Below are 15,922 nucleotides of genomic sequence, written 5' to 3' on the forward strand. Positions count from 1 at the left end.
TAACAGTTGCATGCATCAACGAACAATAATAATCTTACATTTGGTGAACATCCATCTATCATATCAAATCATAATCAACCGTCAATACTACATCCAACATTGGAGTGTTACATTACATAATCTGTTCAACCAAATAAAAGAAACCATATATAAATAATTATTAATACTCAAACAGTTACCACGAGTGACAGAACTTACCAACAGGTGAAGAAAAAACCCTTATGATTACCCCATTCGCACTTACTCTGCCAGCCGGGATAATGCATCGGCCACCATATTCTCTTTACCTGGGATATGCTTAAACTCTAGATCGAATTCTTGGACCAAAATACTCCAGCGCATCAATCTCTGATTCTTATTCTTGTACCGATTCAAGAACGTTAATGGATTATGGTCCGTACAAACTTTAATGGACCCACCTGAGGAGGAGAGATAGACATTAAAATGAGTTAATGCTAAGATCAAGGCCAACGTCTCCTTCTCGGTAGTGGAATATTTTCTTTGAGGCAAAGTGAGCTTTTTAGAAAAATACGCCACCGGGTGGACGATACCATTTTCGTCAGCTTGACTCAATACAGCATCAACCCCCACATCACTCGCATCAGTGGTAAGCTGAAATGGAGCGTCAAAATTGGGAGCTGTTAACAAAGGCCAACTAATGAGGACCAGTTTTATCCTCTCTAATGCATCCTGAGCCTCCTTACTCCAAACGAATTTAACATTTTTCTTCAATAAAGCAGTAAGAGGTTCCGCAATGTCTGAAAAATTGCGAATAAATCTGCGATAATAGCTTGCCATCCCTAATACCCTTTGCAAATCTTTCCTACATTTAGGAACCTCTACTTTACGAATGGCCTCAATGTTAGCCTCCTTGGGAGCCACCATACCTGCTCCTATCTCATGTCCAAGATATACCACCGTTGCTTTTGCAAAATCCGACTTCCTTAAATTAATAACCAGGCCTGCTTTCCTAAGTACTTTGAATAAGGCCTCAATTCTCTTCAGGTGCAACTGCCAGTCGTCGCTAAAAATAACCAAGTCATCGATATACACCACACACCCCTCTAGACCACTAACCAACGAATTCATAAGTCTCTGAAAGGTGGCAGCAGCATTTTTCATCCCAAAGGGCATTACCTTACACTGAAATAACCCCTGTTGGGTTACAAAAGCCGAAACACTTCTGGCCCTTTCCGACAAAGGCACCTGCCAATATCCCTTTAATGAATCAAATTTTGTAATGTATTTAGCCCGACCCATGCGATCAATGCAATCTTCCACACGAGGCAATGGAAACCTATCAGCCTTGGTCACCTCATTAAGCTTCCTATAATCAAAACAAAGACGATAGTCTCCGTCCGATTTCTTCACCAACACAACCGGAGATGACCAAGGACTACAACTCGGCTCTATCAAATTATGCTTGAGCATATACTCAACCTCTCTAGCAACAATCTCATTCTTTTTTGGGTTCAACCTATAAGGAGCCTGCTTCACGGGCGTGGCGTCCCCTACGTCCACGTCATGTTGCAAGATCGTGGTCTTGCCGGGCACATTAGAAAACAAGTCCTTATATTTTAAAACCAAATTTCTCAAGGATTGTTGTTCATCTTTACCCAAGTGACCCAACATCTGAGGTAGATTTTCTAAAGCCTCGACATTACCTGCCAGCCATTCACTATCTTTCAAGTCCCTGTCCTCTGAAAAAGAATCATTATTATGCTCATCTGAAAAAGAAGCATTATAACCGACCAAGTCATTTCTACCGTCACAAAGAGTCGCAATTGGCCTAACCTTCTCTCTTTCATGGAAAGCTTTCATCATATTTATATGTACCAATTGATGAGGCCTTCTCCTATCGGGGGTTTCCACCAAGAAGTTAACGTTATTTACCTTCTTCAATACCTTCCATGGTCCCTGGAAAGTAGCTTTGAGAGAATTACCTGGGATAGGTAACAGAACCAGTACCTTCTGTCCTACGTCGAAGTCCCGGGTCACAGTCTTTCTGTCAAAATAAAATTTCATTTTCTTCTGACTTTTCAACAAATTCTCACCTGCAAAAGACCAAGCCCTGGTTAATTTAGCATTCAAATTATTAAGGTAATCAATCAAATTCAAATCAGGGGCATCTCCCTCCCAAGCCTCTCTCACCATATCCAGCGGACCCCTTACAGAATGTCCAAAAATCAAATTAAAAGGAGAGAGACCGAGAGATTGACCAGGAATAGAGCGGAAAGCGAATAAGAGGAATGGAAGGTTTTTATCCCATTCAGCCCCATTCCCAATACAATATTTCTTTAACATGCTTTTCATAGTTTGGTGAAAACGTTCCAAAGCACTGTGGAAGATTTATTTTTGTTTTATTCAAATTTTTTTCTTTTGCCAAATCCAGAGAGAGAGAGAGAGAGAGAGAGAGAGAGAGAGAGAGAGAGAGAGAGAGAGAGAGAGAGAGAGAGAGAGAGAATTTCATTTGCTTTAGTTTTGCTAGATCGCGCGAGTGTGTGTGTTTGTGTGTGTGTTTGTGTGTTTGTGTGTTTGTGTGTCCGCGGTGCGCGCCGAAGAGCAAGTGGTAGTTAGAGAATGATTGTTTGTGGTGAGAAAGACTGTTGGTACAAATGAGGTTGTTTGTTTACATTTTTTAGTTAGGTTACGACAGTGGTGAATGTTTCGGAGCGAATGCTTTTTTTATTTGACTGCAGCTTGAGACAGTTCGTTTGTGAATGCTGGATTATATTTATATTTTTCTGACCAGCGAGAAAGTGTTTATATATTTCAAAAGCCGTGATTCCTCCTTTGGAGAGAGTTCACTTGAATGTGAATGTTTACTCGATTGATGATGACTTGGCTTGTATAAGGAACTTGATAAGGCTGCTGAGATTTCGATAATTGTTGATGACCTGGACCGTATTAAATTCCGATTGCTGTTGTTGATGAGGATGATGACGATGACGATGATGATAATAAAACCCACCCCAATCAGGGAAGTAGCTGTGGCAAATTGCCACCCAGTGGACTGTTAAGCACGAAACCGTGATATTGGTAGTTTGCTGTAAAAAGACAGTGGCAGTGTGTGGACGACTGTGTTGGTGTCCATATATATATATATATATATATATATATATATATATATATATATATATATATATATATATATATATATATATATATATGTTTCTGTGTTTTGTTGTTTGGGTTGTGGTAAATTTAAGTTTGTTTTGTTAGTGTTTAGTTTTAAGCTTTATTTATTTTGAGGGTTTATTTGAATAGTGGTATGATTAATGTCTATTTTGTGTTACGTGTATGATTAGTGATGTGTGTTTTTTTGGTTTATGATGAGCGTTTTAGTTTGTAAGGAAATATAGTTTTAAGGTCATGTTTTTGTTTATTTTGTCCTGTTGTCTAAGAGTCTGGTTTTAGATAACGTCAGGGGAAAGTTTGTGTTGTGGAGACAATTGTCTGTTAGAGTGATCAAGGGTGTGGGGGTTGGTTTGCAACATCCCGCCACAGCACCCTGTGACTCTGGATGATACGGCGAGGAAGTTACATGTTTAATGCCCAATTCAGTCATTTTCTGCTTAAAATAACGACTCGTGAAGTTAGTACCGCAGTCGGACTGAACTACCTTCGGGAGACCAAATTTTGAAAAGAAACCTATTAAAGCCTCTACAATCTTTTCACTCCTTATGGACGGCAAGGGGATTGCCTCGGGGTACCGAGACATACGATCCATAATAGTGAAAATATACTCATTTCCACTCTTTGACTTTGGGAGAGGACCAACAACATCAATTAACACTTCACGAAAAGGTTCAGACACAACTGGGATAGGTATTAATGGAGCCTTTGGAATAGGTAGGTTAGGTTTGCCGACTCTCTGACAAACCTCGAAACTATTAACAAATTTTTTAACATCACCTTTCAGCTTGGGCCAAAAGAAATTATTTAATAACCTACTGACTGTTTTGTGAATACCAAAATGTCCCGCCATCACATTCTCGTGAGCTAATGACATCAACTCATGACGGTAACATTCAGGAACCACAATCTGTCGTATAATTTCGTAATCCTCCCCCGAGGCATGCATTGGTCTACTTATTCTATATAATATGCTATTAATTATCTTAAAAATAGGAACTGTCACGTTCGTTATCTCACAAGACTCAATAGGGAGACTACTAAATTCCTTTTTCTGAGCCGAAACAAGTTCTTTAACAGTCCAATTGGGTTTTAATCTAACACTACTACTACTGTCTACAGATACATCACTACGTCCTAAACTACTCAAATCAACGTCGACTGTTGACTCTGCAGCATCAACAGCCTTTGCCTTAGCACGAGTGACTACCCCTACTTCCACATCCGGATTAATCACAATTGGCACATATTTATTTTCATACACAATCTCATTCCCGAGAACCACATCCACCTTTTTAATCGGAAATTTATCAACAATAGCCAAACGGATATTCCCCGAAAAATAAGGACAACTAAGATGAAATAGACCAATTGGATAAGATTTTACCGTGTCCGGAAAACCACTCAAAATAACAAACTCCCGATTCCCATACACAAAATCATTCGGGACCGAATCTCTAAGAATTAATGATTGCGCGGCTCCGGTATCACGTAAAATATTAACTTTTCTCCCTTGGCCTTCACCATCCAGCGAGACTTCACCCACGGCCAGAAAATCACCGAAGGAACTAACAGTGTCTGACTTTCTTAGTCATTGAGTCGGAGAGGGCAGAGCTCCACCCTGACTAGCACTTTTCTCAACCGCCATCACCGGATTACCTTTACTGTTACATACTTTTTTCCAAGTATAACACATTCTTTTGGTATGACCCCTCTTGTTACAGAAAAAACACGTCAAATGCCTCAGCTTTTGTGGATCATAAACACCCGACTCACCAAGTCTGTTATTTTGCGAGTAACACACCTTTGATTGGCCATTCGGAGAAACCTTATTTGATTGAACATTCTGAGAACCCTTACTTAACTGAACATTCTGAGAAACATTCTTCTGGTTATTAAAATTACCAGATCTCTCAGAACAACCCCAACGTGGTTTTTCCTTAAATACAGCCTCTTTCACAGTATCTTTATGAGACAAAAAATACTCATCTGACGCCACAGCAACCTCCTGAAGGGAATCTAATTTCAACTCCTCCAAATGAACCTTCAAACGGTCAGGAGTACACCTTTTAAACTCTTCAACCAACAGCAACTGCTTTAGCTTATCAAAATTGTCCAGCTCTTTAGATTTCAACCAATCAGTAGCGTATTGCTCTTTACTCCTTGCAAATTCTACGAAAGTCTGATTTTCATTTTTACTCAAATTACGGAACCTTTGCCGATAGGCCTCCGGCACGAGCTCATATGCCTTCAACACTATCGCCTTTACACTCTCATAATCCGAGGAGAGATCTTCTTCCAAAGCTACATATACCTTTTGGGCTTTCCCAATCAATTTACTCTGGATAAGGGTAGTCCATAATCCAATAGGCCATTCTAACCTGTTAGCAATTCTTTCGAATGACATAAAGAACTCTGCAACATTCTCTTCCTGGAAGTTCGGGAAAAACTTCAAAGCCTAAGCTAAATTTGAGAAGGAGGAGGAAGCCTCAACACGAGAAGAAGACCCTGGTGACCCTGGCGTTTGCAAAGCCAACTTAGCTAACTCATGCTTCCTTTCCCTCTCTCTCTCTTCAAACACCATTTTTTGCTGGTGTATTTCCATTTGTTTTAGACTAATCTGTCTATCCAAAATTTCTACTGACAATCCCTCTTCTTGCCTAACCTTGGGTTTGGCTCCTGTCTTAGTCTCCTTAACACACTCATAAACCTTTAGCAATAGTATACCCTTCTTCATTGTTACCGTTCTTTCCACTTCAAAAAAATCTGCCACACTTTCTAACTCCTCTTTGTTTTATTCGGCTAACCTATCCTGCCATCCCTCTCCTTCAAGCAACTCTACGATATTCATGTCATCCATTTTGATTGCAAGTAATTACAACACTTTACATATTACAAAATTATTTCACTTGCAATAGCGCCAACCAACCAAACACTGAGGAGGTGTAACCATGCCACCTAACAATAACAACACCCCAAGAATTACGCTTGCACTGCAACAAGAACACCACAGGATACGATGGATCCTGGCAAGGTCGCCAATTGTAATGGCCTCGTTGGACCACAACACACAATAGGTCTACAGGACCATAAATAATCAATACTTAGGTGTTCAAAAGGCAGCAATCCACAAAGGTGGAAGCAAGCCCAGGTAAATGCAGCACAAGTATAACTCAAGGGGGATAACAAAACAATGAAATAAAAACCAATACATATTACAATTCAATAAAATACAGAAAATAATAGCTAGGCCTCAGCATTAACATTAAATCAAAAATACCTCTTACAAAACATATACCCAAATTATCAGTCAACACATTCAACCTCTGAAGGAGGAAAAGGGGCCCAAAGAGGAATAGAAAATAACGAAAAGAAAGGAATAACCTAAATTTTACATGCTAACGGATGATGAGATGATGAAGGTCTCCTCCCATAAGTATTTCAATAAGGGCAGCGGACGGCAACTCAATACCATTATCGAGCTCCAACAGAAAATTAATCTGACACTGCAGCACAGCCGTAATCATACTCATTCATGATCATGGACGCCGGATCCCCGTAATCTTGGTCAATACTTTACAAGAAATGAATGACACGCCTTACCGTCGCCAAGCGAGGCCCCTCTGGCAAGTACTGCACCAGAGGCAATAATAAAATGGCAGAGATGTGAAGTAATGGCCAGCTGATGTGAAGATATATATATATACTCATTCAGAGACTTGCTGTAAATCCAGAGGTAATAGGCTCACAAATCAGGGTGCAGATACCAACTGCCTGCAGCTTGGAAACCCGGTCTTAAGTCAACTCAGCAGAGCCAAAATATGGAGGGGAGAAACAGGGAGGATTAGTCAACAAGACTATACAAAAATAGCGCTGGAGTGAGGAGACCCCTACTAACAAGAAGGCGAACTAACCATGAACTTTACAGCCTTCAAAAAAATGAAAGAGGAACTTAAAAGCTAACCTAAGTAAGCTAATACATTATAAAAACCTAAGGCTTACTTACACCTCCTCACCCAGAGAAAAAAAAAAAAACTTTTTTTTTCAATAGAAAAGTGCAAAATTCAAGACAAAATTGCAAAGATTTACGTTAAAAGTTAAGGGAATACAATATACACACTTGAAATATAATATAAACAAACAAATGGATTAAAAATGTTAACAAATATAAAGTATCACTAACACCATACACCAAATAATTGCATACACCAAATAATTGCACCAAGTCCCTCATCTAGGACTAAAATCATAAGACCAACCTGTATTAATAATTGATTATCACCACATGGGATCACCTAGGTTGCAAGAGGAGAGGGAGTGGCAAAAAAAAAAAAAAAATATGCTACAAAACCAAATTGTCATACACCAACCACCAACAAAATATAGTGTCCAAATAAAGGATTCATTACCTGGGTAACTTACAAATACTTATACTAACAGGTGACATTCTTAATGCCTCATAGGCTACCTTAAATATACACCACATCCTTCGTCAAATATAAATAGTACACCATTTTGCTGTTCACACCAGACTGGCAAGGTATGTGAAGGGAAAGGAGGTTCTTCCCTTGTGAATTGTTCAAAGCCGCGAAGGTATTATGATTTAATGTCCCGAAAATATCATACACCTTAGCTGTGCTTTTTCACAGCACAACCCTCATAGCACCCGCACATTAACCTTTCACCCAAGTGTCTTGAACACATAAAATGTTACAGCACTAACACAGCACTTTTCTTTTACGCACTATTAACAATACTTTGGAGTCCACACTCTCCTGACAAAGGGGTGTATAAACAAATCAGTTTGTCACAAAAATATTAACCTAATTTACATACCCAACTAACGTAATAAATACCATCACCTGAAACATAAGGAGTCCAATATAGGATCATTCATAAATTTCTAAACCACCACACATAACCAGATAATTTTTGACAAAACCTCAGTTTTAAGCATAATTCAACAAAAAAAAACATCAGTTCATTATAAACTTCACCACCTCCACAAGCAATTAAAGACAGATATAATTAACCTATAAAATAACAGTTGCATGCATCAACGAACAATAATAATCTTACATTTGGTGAACATCCATCTATCATATCAAATCATAATCAACCGTCAATACTACATCCAACATTGGAGTGTTACATTACATAATCTGTTCAACCAAATAAAAGAAACCATATATAAATAATTATTAATACTCAAACAGTTACCACGAGTGACAGAACTTACCAACAGGTGAAGAAAAAACCCTTATGATTACCCCATTCGCACTTACTCTGCCAGCCGGGATAATGCATCGGCCACCATATTCTCTTTACCTGGGATATGCTTAAACTCTAGATCGAATTCTTGGACCAAAATACTCCAGCGCATCAATCTCTGATTCTTATTCTTGTACCGATTCAAGAACGTTAATGGATTATGGTCCGTACAAACTTTAATGGACCCACCTGAGGAGGAGAGATAGACATTAAAATGAGTTAATGCTAAGATCAAGGCCAACGTCTCCTTCTCGATAGTGGAATATTTTCTTTGAGGCAAAGTGAGCTTTTTAGAAAAATACGCCACCGGGTGGACGATACCATTTTCGTCAGCTTGACTCAATACAGCACCAACCCCCACATCACTCGCATCAGTGGTAAGCTGAAATGGAGCGTCAAAATTGGGAGCTGTTAACAAAGGCCGACTAAAGAGGACCAGTTTTATCCTCTCTAATGTATCCTGAGCCTCCTTACTCCAAACAAATTTAACATTTTTCTTCAATAAAGCAGTAAGAGGTTCCGCAATGTCTGAAAAATTGCGAATGAATCTGCGATAATAGCTTGCCATCCCTAATACCCTTCGCAAATCTTTCCTACATTTAGGAACCTCTACTTTACGAATGGCCTCAATGTTAGCCTCCTTGGGAGCCACCATACCTGCTCCTATCTCATGTCCAAGATATACCACCGTTGCTTTTGCAAAATCCGACTTCTTTAAATTAATAACCAGGCCTGCTTTCCTAAGTACTTTGAATAAGGCCTCAGTTCTCTTCAGGTGCAACTGCCAGTCGTCGCTAAAAATAACCAAGTCATCGATATACACCACACACCCCTCTAGACCACTAACCAACGAATTCATAAGTCTCTGAAAGGTGGCAGCAGCATTTTTCATCCCAAAGGGCATTACCTTACACTGAAATAACCCCTGTTGGGTTACAAAAGCCGAAACACTTCTGGCCCTTTCCGACAAAGGCACCTGCCAATATCCCTTTAATAAATCAAATTTTGTAATGTATTTAGCCCGACCCATGCGATCAATGCAATCTTCCACACGAGGCAATGGAAACCTATCAGCCTTGGTCACCTCATTAAGCTTCCTATAATCAAAACAAAGACGATAGTCTCCGTCCGATTTCTTCACCAACACAACCGGAGATGACCAAGGACTACAACTCGGCTCTATCAAATTATGCTTGAGCATATACTCAACCTCTCTAGCAACAATCTCATTCTTTTTTGGGTTCAACCTATAAGGAGCCTGCTTCACGGGCGTGGCGTCACCTACGTCCACGTCATGTTGCAAGATCGTGGTCTTGCCGGGCACATTAGAAAACAAGTCCTTATATTTTAAAACCAAATTTCTCAAGGATTGTTGTTCATCTTTACCCAAGTGACCCAACATCTGAGGTAGATTTTCTAAAGCCTCGACATTACCTGCCAGCCATTCACTATCTTTCAAGGCCCTGTCCTCTGAAAAAGAATCATTATTATGCTCATCTGAAAAAGAAGCATTATAACCGACCAAGTCATTTCTACTGTCACAAAGAGTCGCAATTGGCCTAACCTTCTCTCTTTCATGGAAAGCTTTCATCATATTTTTATGTACCAATTGATGAGGCCTTCTCCTATCCGGGGTTTCCATCAAGAAGTTAACGTTATTTACCTTCTTCAATACCTTCCATGGTCCCTGGAAAGTAGCTTTGAGAGAATTACCTGGGATAGGTAACAGAACCAGTACCTTCTGTCCTACGTCGAAGTCCCGGGTCACAGTCTTTCTGTCAAAATAAAATTTCATTTTCTTCTGACTTTTCAACAAATTCTCACTTGCAAAAGACCAAGCCCTGGTTAATTTAGCATTCAAATTATTAAGGTAATCAATCAAATTCAAATCAGGGGCATCTCCCTCCCAAGCCTCTCTCACCATATCCAGCGGACCCCTTACAGAATGTCCAAAAATCAAATTAAAAGGAGAGAGACCGAGAGATTGACCAGGAATAGAGCGGAAAGCGAATAAGAGGAATGGAAGGTTTTTATCCCATTCAGCCCCATTCCCAATACAATATTTCTTTAACATGCTTTTCATAGTTTGGTGAAAACGTTCCAAAGCACCCTGTGACTCTGGATGATACGGCGAGGAAGTTACATGTTTAATGCCCAATTCAGTCATTTTCTGCTTAAAATAACGACTCGTGAAGTTAGTACCGCAGTCGGACTGAACTACCTTCGGGAGACCAAATTTTGAAAAGAAACCTATTAAGGCCTCTACAATCTTTTCACTCCTTATGGACCGCAAGGGGATTGCCTCGGGTACCGAGATATACGATCCATAATAGTGAAAATATACTCATTTCCACTCTTTGACTTTGGGAGAGGACCAACAACATCAATTAACACTTCACGAAAAGGTTCAGACACAACTGGGATAGGTATTAATGGAGCCTTTGGAATAGGTAGGTTAGGTTTGCCGACTCTCTGACAAACCTCGCAACTATTAAAAAATTTTTTAACATCACCTTTCAGCTTGGGCCAAAAGAAATTATTTAATAACCTACTGACTGTTTTGTAAATACCAAAATGTCCCGCCATCACATTATCGTGAGCTAATGACATCAACTCATGACGGTAACACTCAGGAACCACAATCTGTCGTATAATTTCGTAATCCTCCCCCGAGGCATGCATTGGTCTACTTATTCTATATAATATGCTATTAATTATCTTAAAAATAGGAACTGTCACGTTCGTTATCTCACCAGACTCAATAGGGAGACTACCAAAATCCTTTTTCAGAGCCGAAACAAGATCTTTAACAGTCTAATTGGGTTTTAATCTAACACTACTACTACTGTCTACAGATACATCACTACGTCCTAAACTACTCAAATCAACGTCGACTGTTGACTCTGCAGCGTCAACAGCCTTTGCCTTAGCACGAGTGACTACCCCTACTTCCACATCCGGATTAATCACAATTGGCACATATTTATTTTCATACACAATCTCATTCCCGAGAACCACATCCACCTTTTTAATCGGAAATTTATCAACAATAGCCAAACGGATATTCCCCGAAAAATAAGGACAACTAAGATGAAATAGACCAATTGGATAAGATTTTACCGTGTCCGGAAAACCACTCAAAATAACAAACTCCCGATTCTCATACACAAAATCATTCGGGACCGAATCTCTAAGAATTAATGATTGCGCGGCTCCGGTATCACGTAAAATATTCACTTTTCTCCCTTGGCCTTCACCATCCAGCGAGACTTCACCCACGGCCAGAAAATCACCGAAGGAACTAACAGTGTCTGACTTTCTTAGTCATTGAGTCGGAGAGGGCAGAGCTCCACCCTGACTAGCACTTTTCTCAACCGCCATCACCGGATTACCTTTACTGTTACATACCTTTTTCCAAGCATAACACATTCTTTTGGTATGACCCCTCTTGTTACAGAAAAAACACGTCAAATGCCTCAGCTTTTGTGTATCATAAACACCCGACTCACCAAGTCTGTTATTTTGCGAGTAACACACCTTTGATTGGCCATTCGGAGAAACCTTATTTGATTGAACATTCTGAGAACCCTTACTTAACTGAACATTCTGAGAAACATTCTTCTGGTTATTAAAATTACCAGATCTCCCAGAACAACCCCAACGTGGTTTTTCCTTAAATACAGCCTCTTTCATAGTATCTTTATGAGACAAAAAATACTCATCTGACGCCACAGCAACCTCCTGAAGGGAATCTAATTTCAACTCCTCCAAATGAACCTTCAAACGGTCAGGAGTACACCTTTTAAACTCTTCAACCAACAGCAACTGCTTTAGCTTATCAAAATTGTCCAGCTCTTTAGATTTCAACCAATCAGTAGCATATTGCTCTTTACTCCTTGCAAATTCTACGAAAGTCTGATTTTCATTTTTACTCAAATTACGGAACCTTTGCCGATAGGCCTCCGGCACGAGCTCATATGCCTTCAACACTATCACCTTTACACTCTCATACTCCGAGGAGAGATCTTCTTCCAAAGCTACATATACCTTTTGGGCTTTCCCAATCAATTTACTCTGGATAAGGGTAGTCCATAATCCAATAGGCCATTCTAACCTGTTAGCAATTCTTTCGAATGACATAAAGAACTCTGCAACATTATCTTACTGGAAGTTCGGGACAAACTTCAAAGCCTGAGCTAAATTTGAGAAGGAGGAGGAAGCCTCAACTCGAGAAGGAGACCCTGGTGACCCTGGCGTTTGCAAAGCCAACTTAGCTAACTCATGCTTCCTTTCCCTCTCTCTCTCCTCAAACACCATTTTTTGCTGGTGTATTTCCATTTGTTTTAGACTAATCTGTCTATCCAAAATTTCTACTGACAATCCCTCTTCTTGCCTAACCTTGGGTTTGGCTCCTGTCTTAGTCTCCTTAACACACTCATAAATCTTTAGCAATAGTATACCCTTCTTCATTGTTACCGTTCTTTCCACTTCAAAAAAATCTGCCACACTTTCTAACTCCTCTTTGTTTAATTCGGCCAACCTATCCTGCCATCCCTCTCCTTCAAGCAACTCTACGATATTCATGTCATCCATTTTGATTGCAAGTAATTACAACACTTTACATATTACAAAATTATTTCACTTGCAATAGCGCCAACCAACCAAACACTGAGGAGGTGTAACCATGCCACCTAACAATAACAACACCCCAAGAATTACGCTTGCACTGCAACAAGAACACCACAGGATACGATGGATCCTGGCAAGGTCGCCAATTGTAATGGCCTCGTTGGACCACAACACACACTAGGTCTACAGGACCATAAATAATCAATACTTAGGTGTTCAAAAGGCAGCAATCCACAAAGGTCGAAGCAAGCCCAGGTAAATGCAGCACAAGTATAACTCAAGGGGGATAACAAAACAATGAAATAAAAACCAATATATATTACAATTCAATAAAATACAGAAAATAATAGCTAGGCCTCAGCATTAACATTAAATAAAAAATACCTCTTACAAAACATATACCCAAATTATCAGTCAACACATTCAACCTCTGAAGGAGGAAAGGGGGCCCAAAGAGGAATAGAAAATAACGAAAAGAAAGGAATAACCTAAATTTTACATGCTAACGGATGATGAGATGATGAAGGTCTCCTCCCATAAGTATTTCAATAAGGGCAGCGGACGGCAACTCAATACCATTATCGAGCTCCAACAGAAAATTAATCTGACACTGCAGCACAGCCGTAATCATACTCATTCATGATCATGGACGCCGGATCCCCGTAATCTTGGTCAATACTTTACAAGAAATGAATGACACGCCTTACCGTCGCCAAGCGAGGCCCCTCTGGCAAGTACTGCACCAGAGGCAATAATAAAATGGCAGAGATGTGAAGTAACGGCCAGCTGATGTGAAGATATATATATATATTCATTCAGAGACTTGCTGTAAATCCAGAGGTAATAGGCTCACAAATCAGGGTGCAGATACCAACTGCCTGCAGCTTGGAAACCCGGTCTTAAGTCAACTCAGCAGAGCCAAAATATGGAGGGGAGAAACAGGGAGGATTAGTCAACAAGACTATACAAAATTAGCGCTGGAGTGAGGAGACCCCTACTAACAAGAAGGCGAACTAACCATGAACTTTACAGCCTTCAAAAAAATAAAAGAGGAACTTAAAAACTAACCTAAGTAAGCTAATACATTATAAAAACCTAAGGCTTACTTACAATATATATATATATATATATATATATATATATATATATATATGTGTGTGTGTGTGTGTGTGTGTGTGTGTGTGTGCGCGTTTCTGTACTTACAGAGGCATGACCACTAAAAAGAAATTCCTGATTTAAGATAAAAAAAAACTCTATACATAAGTTTTTCTTATTAATTAAAACTTTCTTGTAGGTTTATCTCTTCTGATCGTTTACAGAGAGCTTATTATTCATTTATTACAATCTTTAATTTCTTCGTTATTTTTCAATCACCACTTTCAAGCAAACAGGGTCATTGAAGGACTCTTATCTCAAAAATAATAATGCTCATCATATTAAAGAACATTTACGTAAGATGAGTGATGTAAAACACTTGTAATTAACTGAGGGTAATTAATCAATTATTTTTTACTTAGAATTTCCTCCTTTTTTCTTTCACACAATTACAATTTTTAATCTTAAGAAAGATGACTGGATCAAGTAATGGCTTTTGTCCTCATCGTGGAGGAGTAATTTTGGAACTCAAATATCTTATTTTTAGCAGTAGCGTTATTCTAAATTACACGACTTTAAAGATTTAAAGGCCGCTCATGAATGGCAGAGCCAAGGGACAGTGACATTGCCCTATCAAGCAGGACAATGTCCTAGATACTGACCATATATACATATGATCAGCGCCCTTGCCCCCTCTCCACCCAAGCTAAGACCAAGGGGGAGCCAGGCAATGGCTGCTGATGACTCAGCAAATAGACCTATAGGCTCCCCCAAACCCCAATCCTTAGCTCACAAGAATGGAGAGGTTGCAGCGACCATTTAGATTAACGCTAGTGGGACGTTACAACATCGGATCCCACAACTGATATAGATATTTATACTGAGTGGGGATACCTCAACGCTGTGAAAAGGTTTGTGTATCACCATGATCAGCAAAGCTGTACTAGTCAGGGCCACCCTTGTTAAGTTGGTTTGCTGAGAGCAATTAGACTAAAGTATTCCATCATCAACCAATCCCCACTGGCCATCGTAATGAAGAAAACTGGCCAGACTCCAGACATGAATAAGGACATGTCTAAGGCCTTTGTCGTGCAGTGGACTAGAAAGGGCTGCTTTTGTTGTATTATGTACATACACACATACCTCCACATACTGTATACTACCTATCTATCTTCCAGGCCACTTCCCAAATTTTGAGTGGTATCCGACATAAAGAAAATTAAAGGCAATTTTTCTTGTCTTTGTTCCTCCCGACCTGATGGGATTTGACAAAGTTCGGTTGGTACTTCTAGGTTGCCACAGCCCACCCTCCCCCATTATCCACGGCAACAAAGCTTCTTATGCTGAATTTCCTTTAGGCGCTACCTCAGTGATCACCAAAGCAACTGGAGGAAGCAGGAGGGCCTATCGGAACTGTGTCAAAATCGCTGGCCTTATTTCAGGTTCGCTTTTACCTCCCTTATATATATCCTCCTATCACACAAAGCTTTCTTCACTCCATCCATCCTCCCAAACCTTGGCCTTCCTCTTGTACTTCTCCTATCAACTCTTGCCGCCATCACCCTTTTCAGCTGACCGCCATTTTTATATCTCTCCACATGGCCAAACCACCTTAACCCATTTATATCTCTCATTCTCATCTCCCATCACTGGCACCTCAATACCTGAAACAGTAATTATATCTGCCTCCCTATTATCTTTAACATTAAGCAACCTTTCAAAATATTCAGAGCATATATATATATATATATATATATATATATATATATATGTATGTATAAATTTGTATGTA

This window comes from Palaemon carinicauda, chromosome 18 (genome assembly GCF_036898095.1).
Source record: "Palaemon carinicauda isolate YSFRI2023 chromosome 18, ASM3689809v2, whole genome shotgun sequence".
Taxonomy (NCBI): Eukaryota; Metazoa; Arthropoda; class Malacostraca; order Decapoda; family Palaemonidae; genus Palaemon; species Palaemon carinicauda.